This window comes from Lactuca saligna, chromosome 6 (genome assembly GCF_052625555.1).
Source record: "Lactuca saligna cultivar CGN05327 chromosome 6, ASM5262555v1, whole genome shotgun sequence".
Taxonomy (NCBI): Eukaryota; Viridiplantae; Streptophyta; class Magnoliopsida; order Asterales; family Asteraceae; genus Lactuca; species Lactuca saligna.
Genome location: NC_136422.1, coordinates 95,278,560 through 95,293,055, shown reverse-complemented (window position 1 = coordinate 95,293,055; position 14,496 = coordinate 95,278,560).

Below are 14,496 nucleotides of genomic sequence, written 5' to 3'. Positions count from 1 at the left end.
GGCAACAACCTTATACCCACCTTATAGACCGGCTTCATGAATGAGGCCTACTAACGGTAAAACGACTTGTTCTTATACATATGTATATAATTAACCATTAATGTTATAAATATTGTAAGTGTTGAATTTTAACTTTTAAAATTCTAAGTGTTGGAATTAAAGTTTATTAAAGTGTGTGAAACTTTTCCAAATTCCAAAACTTGAGGGCAAGTTTTGTAACTCTTCAAAACCTTTCATTTCATAACTTATGAATTAAAGGTTCATAAAATGAAGACTCTTCATTTTATGTAACTTATGTGTTTTTAATGTGTGTTAAAGAAAAGTGACCTTTGGATATCCATAACTTGAGGACAAATTATGGACTCCATTAAAACAGATAAATGATCAAGAAGTAATCCTAAACAATTCAGCAAATAATTCCTATCATCTTCTAAATTCATAAGAACATGAACATGATTATCAAAGTTTCAAAAATTATATGAACACATACAAAGCATGAAATTTTGATATATGCTATTGTAAATGGATTAGAACAACCATTACACCAACTAAAATAAGTTTTAAAACATCAAAACAGTTTAGGGTAAAGTTTCTAGTCCATTTCCAGCAGTAAAAGTCGAAAATTTGCATTCTGAACCTTCTACTCGCCGAGTGCACGAACCTACTCGGCGAGTAGGATGAATTTTTCCTTGGACTCGGCGAGTCCCCCCATGGACTCGGCGAGTCCATCATTCAGACAACAAAAAATTTCGAATTTTTTCACTATTTTGCATCAAGTATCAAACAAGCAAGCCTAGGCTCTGATACCACTGTTGGGTTTTGAGCAATCTAACACTTCCTAAGTGTGCATGCAACCCTAATAAACCATGGATCTATGTTTGTCTAAATACATGCAAAATAATAATTTTTCCAAGGTTCATAACCTATCTAACATGGCATGGGGTACTTTTAAACATACAAGAATTAGATGAGATTACATACCTTTTGATGATGAGTTTAATTCCTAAGGAGTTTGAGGGCCAAGCACCAATAGTGTGAATGCCTCAAATGGAATCACAAATCACCACAAACTCTTGGAAAACTTTGAGAGAGTGTATACACACTATAAAATCGGTCACACACAAACACACATACTAGTTACACTAGTTTCACTAGTGGCTATTTCATGCAACATAAGCATGCTTATATAGTGTACATGATTAGGGTGAAACCCTAATAACCCATGACCTTTCCTTTTCCAAGGATCCATGGGTTAAAAGCTCCATGGATCATCCATGGATTTTCATACAAGCCTAGCCCATTAACAAATGAGTGTTAGCCCACACCATATAAAACCATTAGCCCACAATCTAATTAGTCTTCCTTTTAATCTCTAAATTAATTCATAATTAATTTAAGACTAAGACTAATTAAATAACATGACTTCATATTAATATATTATAACTTATAATATATTAATAATCATATGTGTATAACTCTCATAATATTATCCATAAATAGTTTGGATGAAATGCAACCCAAATGGACCATGCCGGGTGGGGTCAAGTATATACCAAATAAGTTATGGACTTAGACACCTTATCCAACACTTCAACCTCAGAGAAACCCTAGATCTCGTGTTCTCTCCATTATTGGGTGTGTTTGACCTTGGAAAACTCTTTTTGGCAAAAGAAAGGCTTGAAGGAGAAAAGAGAAGTTGTCGAAGAAGAAGAAGAACGTGTGGAGCTTGTAGATTTGAAGAGATACCATCCTTTGGAGCTTGTTTCAGGTATAAAGCTTCTTGCATGACCTTCATATTCTATAGATCTATGTATTTTGAAGCTTTGTCACCATTCTTATCCCAAAAGCCCTCACCTTGTTGCATATTTCGATTTGGTCAAGATTATCTATCCTTTCAGACCTTTGGAGAGGTCTTGAGTGAGAAAAATGAAGTCCCAAGGGTTGTAGTTGTTCCATGTGTGAGATGTATAGGTCTTAATGGATTAAGACCTTGGATTAAGAGCTTAAGGACGTCCCAAGTGATAAAGTCTGAGACTTTATGAATTCTAATCATATTTGGCCTATGGATCTAAAGTTTGGGCTTAAGAGATTAAGCCATAAAGCGGTTAAAAGGACTTAATGATCATTGCAGTTACGCCCCGCATAGCGGACCAAAGCCCCAATCCTCATTTGCGTTTCATTGCAGTACGCCCAACGTACTCCTCCTGTGTGACTTTCATTTTTGGGCTTTGAGTTTGGGCTGTTGATGGACAATTGGTTATTGGGCCTAGTCTGGAAATTAATGGATAGAGTATTTTGGGCCCAATTATTGTTATGGACATTGGTTCTAGTCCCATTTGGTGAAGTGGGCCCAATTTGGTAAATTGGGCCAATGTTGGACTTTATATGAGATTTGGACTTTGGTCTTGGCCCGATAAGTGGAAGTATGATTGACCTAATGCTTATTTTGTTATCTTGGTTAGTTCAGGATTTGCGGTGAGTTGGTGGTTCGAGAGTCTGTTTCTTCAGTTCAGAGTATAGGCATCGCGAGGTGAGTTATCCCACTATATCGACGGGGTCTAAGGCACCAAGGACGGCCCTTTATTGGATTGAGATTCGGATATGGTTGTTATGTTATTGCTTTGATATGTCTGCATCCTGGTAGCTAGGATGTTATATGCTAGAGACCTGGTTAAGGTCGATTTCCCGATATGTAGAGTGATGCCATGCTAGTCACCGGTTAGGTCGGTATCCTGGTTAGGGTAATGATATGTTATGTGATCTGCTTGATCGGTTTATGGACTATGAACATTTATATGATTGTATGTTATGTGCACATGGTTGTTTGGACTGGAGTTGGGTTGCGGCAGGTCCTGCTTTGTGCTCTATGCTAAGATACCTAGGGCGGACCGATTGTTCCGAAGGCCCAGCGAGAGGTCCGGATAGGCTGTAGGCCCCACAAGGGTGGACCAAATATGCCGAGGCTCGGAGAGTGGACCAGGCCGACTGAAGGCCCGATGCGGGCAGACCAGTCATACTGTAGACTCGGAGAGTGGACCACATGGGTTGAAGGCCCGGTGCGGGCGGACCAACCACACTGCAGACTCGAAGGGCATGACTAGACACGGAGGGTGGATTGAAGGCTGGTACGGCGGACCAGTCAAACAGTAGACCCGATATGCATGGCTGTTCTATGTTCTGTTATGTTATGTATGCTATTTACGTTATGGGCCGGAAGGCAATAGGTTATGGGCCGGAAGGCAATATGTTTTGGACCGGAAGGTTGTAGCCTGGAAAGGTGTATATGTGGTTGGTATTTTTCGGGTATCTCACTAAGCTTTTGGGCTTACAGTTGTGGTTTAAATGTTTTTCAGGTTCTTCAGGAAACTGTGGCAAGGCGAAGGCGTGATCGGACCACTCCTCGTGTTTATGTTTATGGCATGATTCTGGGAATACTCTGGTAATAAATGTATTGAAAACCTTTTTGTAATAACGTTATTAAAATGGATTGTTTTTGAAAAGTTTAAATTGTGTTGAAATTTTTAGTCGTTACAAGTTGGTATCAGAGCCTTGGTTTGAGTGAATTTGAGGAATATTCGTGTGAATCTAGTCTCAAATCAAGGAGAGTTTTCAAAAAGAGAATTTCAAATGGTTTTCAAATTAAGTAAAAAGAGGACGCAGAGGTACGATCAGCCGGAGCCAGTAAGTAACCCCAAAATACCATACATGAAAATTGTGTTCGAGCTTTGATATAACAGCATGCTAGTACTAGGCTAGGAATCTTTAGGATTTCATGATAATGTTGCCTGTTTTATGATGCCTGCTAGCCTAGGGTTTCCCTCTGTAGGAGATTTCCAGTGTTCCTCTAAGAGTGAGGATCGAGCGCTTGCTATGTATATTTATCATTAGGGCGTTGTGGTAGTACTTCATACAAATATGGGTAGGTGTGGAAGGTAGTATGGGCCCGTACTACTAAAAGCATAAGACCCATACGCTATCAGGGAAACCATGACCTCTAGGGCTGGGTTAAGAGTTGGTTCCCGGGATAGTGGGAAATATCTGAGGTTTTGTGGTTTATTTTCAGTATGGAGATTTCGAGGCTTGATGGGAGTGGATCCGGGTCAAGATCGGGTGCAGGAGAGGGAGTTCCGGACGGGTCAGTACCGCCCGAGGTTATCAGTCAGATGAGTACGCACGAGTTGGATGCGAGGATTAGTGAGATCCTGCATGATGAGGTTGCTACATTGTTTCGGGCCGAGCTGTCGGGACTGTTTTGGTCGATCAAGACCGCCATGGTGGAGTATTTTGATGAGTGCTATGCGGCTCTCACTAAGACGGATGTCACGGCGGCTACAGCGGCTGTAGCAGCGGCATGGGGAGGAGCTAGTAGAGGTTTTCAGTATCGGGATTTCGATAATACGAAGCCTCCCACCTTTGATGGAGTTCAGGATCCGATCGTTGCTATGAGATGGTTATCAGATGTGGAGGGGTGTTTCTTCACGTGTTCATGCCTTGCTGATCAGAGGGTGAGGTGTGCTCTGAACCTGTTAAGGCTCGGGGAAAAGGATTGGTGGAGATTGACCACGGGGTCATACTCGGATGCACAGAGGGTTGCGGTTTCATGGGATCAGTTCAGAGAGATGTTCAGCACTCGTTATGTTCCGCAGGTCGAGAGGGAGAGGTTGACTCAGGAGTTCCTTGAGCTGAAGCAGGATTCGGAGTCGGTGATGGAAATCACCAGGATGTTTACTGAGAGGGCGATGTTTTGCACTGAGTTCGCTTTGGAGAAGGCTCAGATGTCCCAATATCTAAGTATGCTAAAGAGAGACATCAGACAGTTTGTATACGTGCAGGGGTGCGAGAGCTTGTTGGAGTTGCAGGAGGCCGCTAGGCGGCGTGAGTTAGAGATTGAGTTGCAGTTGTGTGAGCTGAGGCAAGCTCCGGTGCAGTCGTAGCTGGCAACGAAACGGTCTAAGACCGTTGATTCCAGGATGGGAGATCAGGGAAGCCACGTTGTGGAAAGTGTGGGTGGGGTCACACCGGAGTTTGTCGGTCCGGTGGTGCATGCCGCAAGTGCGGAAAGGAGGGGCATTATGCGAGGGATTGTGGCTAGTCAGTGCCGGTTCTGGATTTGAGAATTTGTTATCATTATCATCAGGTTGGGCACTTGAGGGTCAACTGCCCACAACTTGTTGCAGGACCAGTGCAGGCTCCAGCACCAGCCACTTTGAGGATTATAGGTGGAGGTCAGGGTGGAGCGTAGCCCCCAAGGGCTCAGGGCCGTGCTTTTCAGCTTTCAGCAGAGGAGGTCAGAGTAGTGCCGGATGCAACTGCGGGTATGTTCCTTTCTTGATATCTTGTTATCTTGTGATTATTGTGGTGTGTTATTCTCTGCTGGTCGTGTTGTATGGGTTTTTCGTTTTGGTATCCGTTGTTCCTTGAGGGTTTGGTATGGTTATGGGTCAGTGTTTTTGTCTTTTCGCTGGTTATCATTTGTGAGGGTTATTAGTGGATACGGCGTTGGATTGAATGTCGGGTAGCATCTGTAGTCTGAGGAGTGGATAATTGAAGATTGGGTTCCTTTCGAGCGGGATGATCAGTGTGGGGATGTGTTTTTGCGAAGGCTGCTAGTGCTAGTGGGTATCAGTCCGCGTGTAAGTGTTGGGTTTTGTATAAGGTTATTTTGGGAGGTCGGTGATAGCGACTGGTGGTTGATAATCAGTGCCCTAAGTGGGGGAGAATTGGAAATTCTCTGGATGATCGATAGGCTTGGGAGATTCTTTAGCTGCTTGGGATTCGGCGGTATTTCTTTCAGCTGAGAGCAGGCTGGTATGGGTGAGTAGCAGGCATGCGGGGTGGGATACAGATCTATGGCATTGATTGTGAAGGGCCTGGGATCAGGCTGGGATCAAGTATGTATGATGGAGATAGAGTTCGGAACCCCTAGAGGTCTAGAACAGTATGCATGGGAGGATTTCCCGGAGAGATAACTCAGAATGTTGAATGCTAGTTGAGCGGTCTGGATAGACTGAAGGCTGGTAGGCGTACCAGTCAAGCTGAAGGCTTGGGGGACGGTCCAGCCAGACTGAAGGCCCTGGAGGGCGGCCTAGATTGGTTGAAGGTTTTGAGAGTAGTCCAGATTGACTGAAGACCTGGTGAGGTGGTCCAGTCATGCTGAAGACTCTGCAGGTATTATCGGATCGGTTTGAGGAAATGGGTTGGGTATGTTGTGATTTGTTAGCATTAGAAGGTCTGGCCCTAAGTATTGATTGTGATTATCGGAGGTGGTGCATGGACTCGAAAGTCCTTGCGAGCAGGTTCAGGACATGTATGTCGCATGTTTAGCGGTCATGCTAAGGGAATGTAAATCCACAGAAGTGGAAGTAGCTGCAGGGTTATGATGAGAGTGGTCCAATTATGGTCATTGAGCAGCAAGATTTCGGCAGTGGTATGGGAGCACATCCGGGTTGGATGGTTGCTAAGGCTCGGTAGGAATGCATGGATGGAATTTCAGAATTCCAGATAGATTTGTTTATGTGGTGAAAATGCATCCGGAAGGGTGTTTGGAAGTGTCAGCAATGTATCGGGGTTTTCCTAACCCGAGGACACTAGAGCCAGTTAGTGTGGTTATGAGATTGCGGTGGAGAACTCTTGGGAGCTGCTCTAGGGATGAATCTTGCGTCATCCTGTCAGCAAGAAAGATAAAGTTGGGTGTCGGATTTCGATGGTTTAGTCTTGGTTAGCCTGGTTCGGTGAATTCCAGGCGGTGCATTGTAGGGATAGTTTCGGAGTAGAGTTGTCGCAGGCTTCGAGGACGAAGCCTAATTTAAGTGGGGGAGAATTGTAACACCCCGTTCTTTAAGGGTTTAATTATAAGTCCCTGAGATTTAAGAGGAAGGGTAATTCTGGTCCTTTTGCGAGAAATGAGTTTCATCCGAGAATGTTTTGGGCTGGTGTATCTGTTAGAAGCAATTTGGGCTTCTCGTCACCCCCGTATGAATGTAAAGTTATTTGGGAGCCAGTTTAGATTAGAGGAGTTGCGGTGTTTTGAAGTTGATCGTTGTTTATAGCTCTTGGTGGTATAGGTGGATAAAGGGTCCCATGCATGCATGGAATGCATGCAACATTTGGTGAAGTCTGGCTGGGTACGCCCAACATAAGTTGGATGTACGCCCAGCGTAAAAGGGCGAAATGTTGCAGGTGGCCGGGTGAGTACGCCTAACGTACTCTCAAAAACCCCAAACCCTATTTTAGGTTCAGCCACTATATGAGGAACATGTTGGTTCACCCCTTAGCCTCCTTATGCTCATCTTCAACCTCATAGAAACCCTAGATCTTGTGTTCTCTCCATTATTGGGTGTGTTTGACTTGGAAAGCTCTTTTTGGCAAAAGAAAGGCTTGAAGGAGAAAAGAGAAGTTGTCAAAGAAGAAGAAGAACGTGTGGAGGTTGTTAATTTGAAGAGATACCATCCTTTGGAGCTTTTTTCAGGTATAAAGCTTCTTGCTTGACCTTCATATTGTATAGATCTATGTATTTTGAAGCTTTGTCACCATTCTTGTCCCAAAAGCCCTCACCTTGTTGCATATTTCTATTTGGTCAAGATTAACTGTCCTTTCAGACCTTTTGAGAGGTCTTGAGTGAGAAAAATTATGTCCCAAGGGTTGTAGTTGTTCCATGTGTGAGATGTATAGGTCTTAACGGATTAAGACCTTGGATTAAGAGCTTAAGGACGTCCCAAGTGATAAAGTCTGAGACTTTATGAATTCTAATCATATTTGGCCTATGGATCTAAAGTTTGGGCTTAAGAGCTTAAGCCATTAAGAGGTTAAAAGGACTTAATGAGCATTGCAGTTACCCCCACATAACCTCTAAGTACGCTCCGCATAGCGGGCCAAAGCCCCGATCCTCATTTGCGTTTCATTGCAGTACACCCAGCGTACTCCTCCTGTGTGACTTTCATTTTTGGGCTTTGAGTTTGGTTCGTTGATGGACAATTGGTTATTGGGCCAAGTCTGGGAATTTATGGATAGAGTATTTTGGGCCCAATTATTGTTATGGACATTGGTTCTAGGCCTATTTGGTGAAGTGGGCCCAATTTGGTAAATTGGGCCAATGTTGGACTTTGTATGAGATTTGGACTTTGGTCTTGGCCCGATAAGTAGAAGTATGATTGACCTAATGCTTATTTTGTTATGTTGGTTAGTTCAGGATTTGCGGTGAGATGGTGGTTCGAGAGTCTGTTTCTTTAGTTCATAGTATCGGCATTCGCGAGGTGAGTTATCCTCACTATATCGACATGGTCTAATGCACCAAGGCCGGCCCTTTATTGGATTGAGAATCGGATATGGTTGTTATGTTATTGCTTTGATATGTCTACATCCTGGTAGCTAGGATGGTATATGCTAGAGACCTAGTTAAGGTCGATTTCCGAGATGTAGAGTGATGCCATGCTAGTGACCGGTTAGGTCGGTATCCTGGTTAGGGTAATCATATGTTATGTGATCTGCTTGATCGGTTTTGTGGACTATGAACTGTTATATGATTGTATGTTATGTGCACATGGTTGTTTGGACTAGAGTTAGGTTGAGGCGGGTCCTGCTTTGTGTTGTAGGCCAAGATACCCAGGGCGGATTGGTTGTTCCGAAGGCCAAGCGAGCGGTCTGGATAGGCTATAGGCCCGACAAGGGCGGACCAGACGTGCCGAGGCTCGGAGAGTGGACCAGGCCGACTGAAGGCCCGATGCGGGCGGACCAGTCATACTGTAGACTCAGAAAGTGGACCAGATAGGTTGAAGGCCCGGTGTGGGCGGACCAACCACACTGCAGACTCGAAGGACATGACTAGACACGGAGGGTGGACTGAAGGCCGATACGGCGGACCAGTCACACAGTAGACCCAATATGCATGGCTGTTCTATGTTCTGTTATGTTATGTATGCTATTTATGTTATGGGCCGGAAGACAATAGGTTATGGGCCGGAAGGCAATATGTTTTGGACCGGAAGGTCGTAGCCTGGAAGGGCGTATATGTGGTTGGTATTTTGGGGGTATCTCATTAAGCTTTCGGGCTTACAGTTGTGGTTTAAATGTTTTTCAGGTTCTTCAGGAAACCGTGGCAAGGCGAAGGCGTGATTGTACCGCTCCTCATGTTTATGTTTATGGCATAATTCTGGGAATACTCTGATAATAAATGTATTGAAAACCTTTTTGTAATAACGTTATTAAAATGGATTGTTTTTTAAAAGTTTAAATTGTGTTGAAATTTTTGGTCGTTACAAATATGGGTCCAGTTAGGCAAAATAATCGGATGACATGACCATTTTGGCATATATCTATTCTAAAATCCAACAACTCAAGCGAGATTATCCTTCCTTACACTGCTCTCGTAAGTAGTCCGACAGTAAGATAGTTAATAATACTTAGTATTTATAGATTTATCCAAATAAATCTAGGTATATGGTATTAATATCAAGAGCCTAATTGTAATGTGTTACAGATCTATTGGGATAGACCTAGGAATTGTAGGTTAATGTAAGACTAGTCCTATAAGAGTAAGCCCTTATTCTATAGTTTTGTTCTCCTAGGGAAAGTAATATTCACTTAGCTCTGATACTAATCGGTTACAGCCCGATCGATGACGAAATCACCGAGGTTGCAATGCAAAACGGTTGATCATAGTTAACAACATATATCAAATATTACAGTATTACAATAACATTACATTCTTCCAAATTATGGATATGAAGAATTACATTGTTTAGTAAATCCCAAAAAATTAAAATTACATAACGCAAATTATAAAAAGCATCAAGAAACATATCAAATGGACAGCTTTATAGGATTTCGACTTTTAAGATGCTGAAGATACATACATTTAAAAATATGTCTAGAATAATGTCAGTCTTCTTTATAGGTTTTCGACTTCAATGTTTCATAATCAAAAAGTGTTTTTATGGCATTTAAGATTATAAAATTACTTTATAGACACTTTTAATCCCATACAAGTAAAATAGTTTAGTTTGTTATTTATAACTTAATAATCATAAGTTATAGTTATCATAAGTGTTATATTTAATACATTATAAATATAAATAATATGTCAACGGTTATCTGATTTGTTCAAAGGTTCTAATTTTAATTATAGGAATTCTAGATTAATATTTATGAGTTCTAATATAAACCTATAATAATCAAGTCGAGGTTTCTGTGCAAATACTTTTGTCTCAAACTACTACGATAGTTTTATTGACTAACCATTGTTTAGGATTTTGTGCATTTATCTTAGTCTCAAACTACTATGATAGTTTTATCAACTAATCAATGTCTCAGGTTTGGGTATTTGCCTTAGTATCAAACTACTAAAATAGTTTTATCAACTAATCAATGTCTAAGATTTTATGCATTTTCCATAGCCTAAAACTACTAAGCTACTTTTATTGGCCAATCAATGTTTAGGATTTTATATATTTGTCTTAGTCTCAACCTACTAAGATAGTTTTATTTACCAATCAATATCCAAGATTTGTGCATTTTTTTTAGTCACAAACTGCTAAAATAGTTATATCAACTCATCAACGTTTCATAGTTCTTTTATCATCATCGATAAATATACATATAATTCTGTTTGAAAAGCATTAATACTCACTTTCCTATAGCATGTTATATATATATATATATATATATATATATATATATATATATATATATATATATATATATATATATATATATATATATATATATATATTTCATCTAACGATATTTGTAAGTGTAAAAATATGTATATATAATGATATCACTAAAAGTGTTAAGAGTATTTCAACACTTCTTTATATATATATATATATATATATATATATATATATATATATATATATATATATATATATATATATATATATATATATATAGGGTTAGGTTATATTGTTTCTAGTAACTATTGTGTGCTAGAATGCACAGATCTAGACCACCGGATGGAATAGAATCAAAGGTCATGATCTGAGGGTCTATGATATTAGAATAGGATAACATGTACCATATAATCATACTAGTTTCAGCATAAGGGCATTTTAGTCAATTAACATATATTAAAAAAGTAAATTTTTGGATTTTTAGGGATAATTAATTCTTTTATTTTAAAATATCTAAATATTTTAAATTAATTCAAATTTAAAAATCCGATTTTATTCTATCAGAATGATAGAATGCCAACCATAAACTAGTAAATATATTTTTCGATTTTACTCCGTCAGAATGAAAGAATGCCAACCATGAACTAGTAAATATATTTTCGATTTTAGTCTTTCAGAATGACAGAATGCCAATCATAAACTACAAAATACATTCCGAAAGAATACACAAAATTGATTCTTGAACTAATAATATACCAAATAATTACATTGTATGATTATGATTCTCTGAATAATAACAACATTCTTAAAAAATAACAAGTGTAATTCCTAAAAAATAACAACATTCTTAATTACACTGTATGAGTGTGATCATTCTTTAATTCATTCTTCAAGCTTTTCCCATCAGGTCTTCAAGCCATTCTTCAAGCCATTTCTATAACAAATTTATTGAAAAATATTTTGTAGTGATACAATTGTAACAACTGCACATTAAACATATAAATAATTAACTACAATTCAATCAAAATACAACAATAAATATTCTTACAGAATAAAGTATTCTTGCATAATGGTTTTGAATATTCTATCAGAATCGCTATTTTACACCTATTTATTGTTTTTTACATTCTAAATCCAAACTAAATGACATTCATGCTAACAAGAAAACAAGCCTTGAGCAAGCTATATTTACAGACTCCAAAAACATATTACAGCCTTATTCTCCAATGGAGAGCAAAACACCTTTACATGGCGTGTTTATTAATAGACTATTCACAAATATCATACAAATCAATCATATGCTACTCCATTCACAACATTTTATGTAGAAAAAGAATCGATGAATAATAACAAAGACTTACATGTGCACCAGTAAAAGATATGTCAACATCTTCCCATTGTCGAATGCAATCGTGGGTTTACTTCAAGTCTTCTTTGCTCCTTTCACAAAAAGGTATAAAAGTCTGCATGTTTCTCCAATTCGGGCTTTTACTGAGTTAACTTTCTTTTTGTTCAGATTTACTCATGCCTTAAAGCTCGCGATAATGTAGCTTTGTAAATGCCTCATATTCACATGCTTTGAATAATGCTTCAAGAATGGAACCCCTTATAGAGTGCACTCATTGTCACTCTCATTCATTGAGGACTTTTCACAAACACTTTAAAGGCAGAATTTTGAAGACCAAATTCTAAAGGTATACCTACAATATACAAGATCAACAATAGAAATAAGTTGACAAACATATTATTATAAAAGATTTGGAATCAGGTTAACATTATTTGCGAAATTACATCAAGCCTAACATGTTCAAGTTAATTATTGAGTACAAGCTAAAGATGCAAGAAAAATTGAACTTGAGAATTAATAGAAACTTGAAAAGCAATTAAAAATCAAATTGTTCCACTATTGTAGTGAATAGAATGTCGGCTAAGAATCAAACCTCACCCTGATTGGTGTTTAATTGGTTTTACATTATTCGGTTATACCCCTTTCTTCAAATCGAACCCTTCTCAAGATTCATGTTGAAGCTATTTCTAATCAAACAACCATCGATGTTCAAACCGAAACGAAAATCTGGAAGATGAAGGCTGATTGAAATGGTTTAGATCGATGACAGCAGACGGAAATGATGGCAGGAAACAAAGGTGAAGGACTAGGTCAAATATATTTACTTTATTTCCATAATTGTAGGATTTCAATAAAATGATTTCCTTAATTAAAAGCAAAAAAAGGTCCAAAATACCCTTTAATGATTTATTTAATTATTTATTATTTCTTCAATTCTCATTGGTGCATTTAGGCAGACAATATTTGTTGGAGACATTTGAACCTATCTCTCTTTCTCTCTCTCTGTCTCTCTCTCTCTCTCTCTATATATATATATATATATATATATATATATATATATATATATATATATATATGAAAAGTAACCAACTTCTTTTTAATATTTTGCAAAATTCTTATATAAAATATCCATTTTATATCCAAATCGTTATACTTTTATAAAAGCCAATATATTTTTATAAAAATGTTACCAAACTCTTTGTGAACTTCCTTTTAATATAAAATACTAATTTTTTATATAAATCATCATATCTTTATAAAAACTAACATATTTTTATGAAAATGTTACCAAACTCTTGATGAACTTCCTTATATATATATATATATATATATATATATATATATATATATATATATATATATATATATATGAAAAGTAACCAACTTCTTTTTAATATTTTGCAAAATTCTTATATAAAATATCCATTTTATATCCAAATCGTTATACTTTTATAAAAGCCAATATATTTTTATAAAAATGTTACCAAACTCTTTGTGAACTTCCTTTTAATATAAAATACTAATTTTTTATATAAATCATCATATCTTTATAAAAACTAACATATTTTTATGAAAATGTTACCAAACTCTTGATGAACTTCCTTTTTGTATAAAATACCAATTTTATGTAGAAATCATCATATTTTTATTACAACTAACATGCTTTTATAAAAATGTTACCAAACCAAACTTTTTATGATCTTCCTTTTTATAAAAAAAATATCAATTTTATATACAAATCATTATAAACTAACACATTTTTATAAAATATTGTATAACTTTTCATAAACTCTAGTTTTTATGTATAACATCAATCTTGTGAAAATACTCATGTTTATATATAAAATCTAGTTTGGAACTTATTTTATATATATATATATATATATATATATATATATATATATATATATATATATATTTGATCTTACTTATAAATATTAATAACAAATTAGCTCCTATTTTTATATTTCTAGTATACTATGATACTAGAGAAATTTTTAAGTCTAATACTTTCTTTCGATCAACAAATACCATATGTATAAACTTTAGCATAATATGGTGCCCTAGAACATATATTTATATCTATGTCTAATGACATCAAAGAAATATATTCTTACTTCATGAAATATTATGAAAGTTACTTTGTAATGCATTTAATCATTTCATATTGTTATTTGCAAGCTAGTTTGTAATGATTTATGCTTGATTAAGTAGATCTATCCATAACAACTATAATCATCTGTAAATGTCATATAAATTTGATTAGAATCCTTTGCGGTAGATCTGAAACGTCAATACACATATGTATCTAATAGATCTAACAAACATTTACCTCTTTCACAAGATCCGGTGAAAAGGGATTTTGTCATCTTCCCCAAAAGACAAGACTTGCATTCATATTCTGGACTTAAGTCAAATGATTCCAACACTCCATCCTTTTGGAGTTGGGTGATGTGTTTCTTATTGACCAAGTCGACAATGCACAAGCATGCCTTGTCTAAACCATTACACAAATCAATATGAAAAACACTATTACCT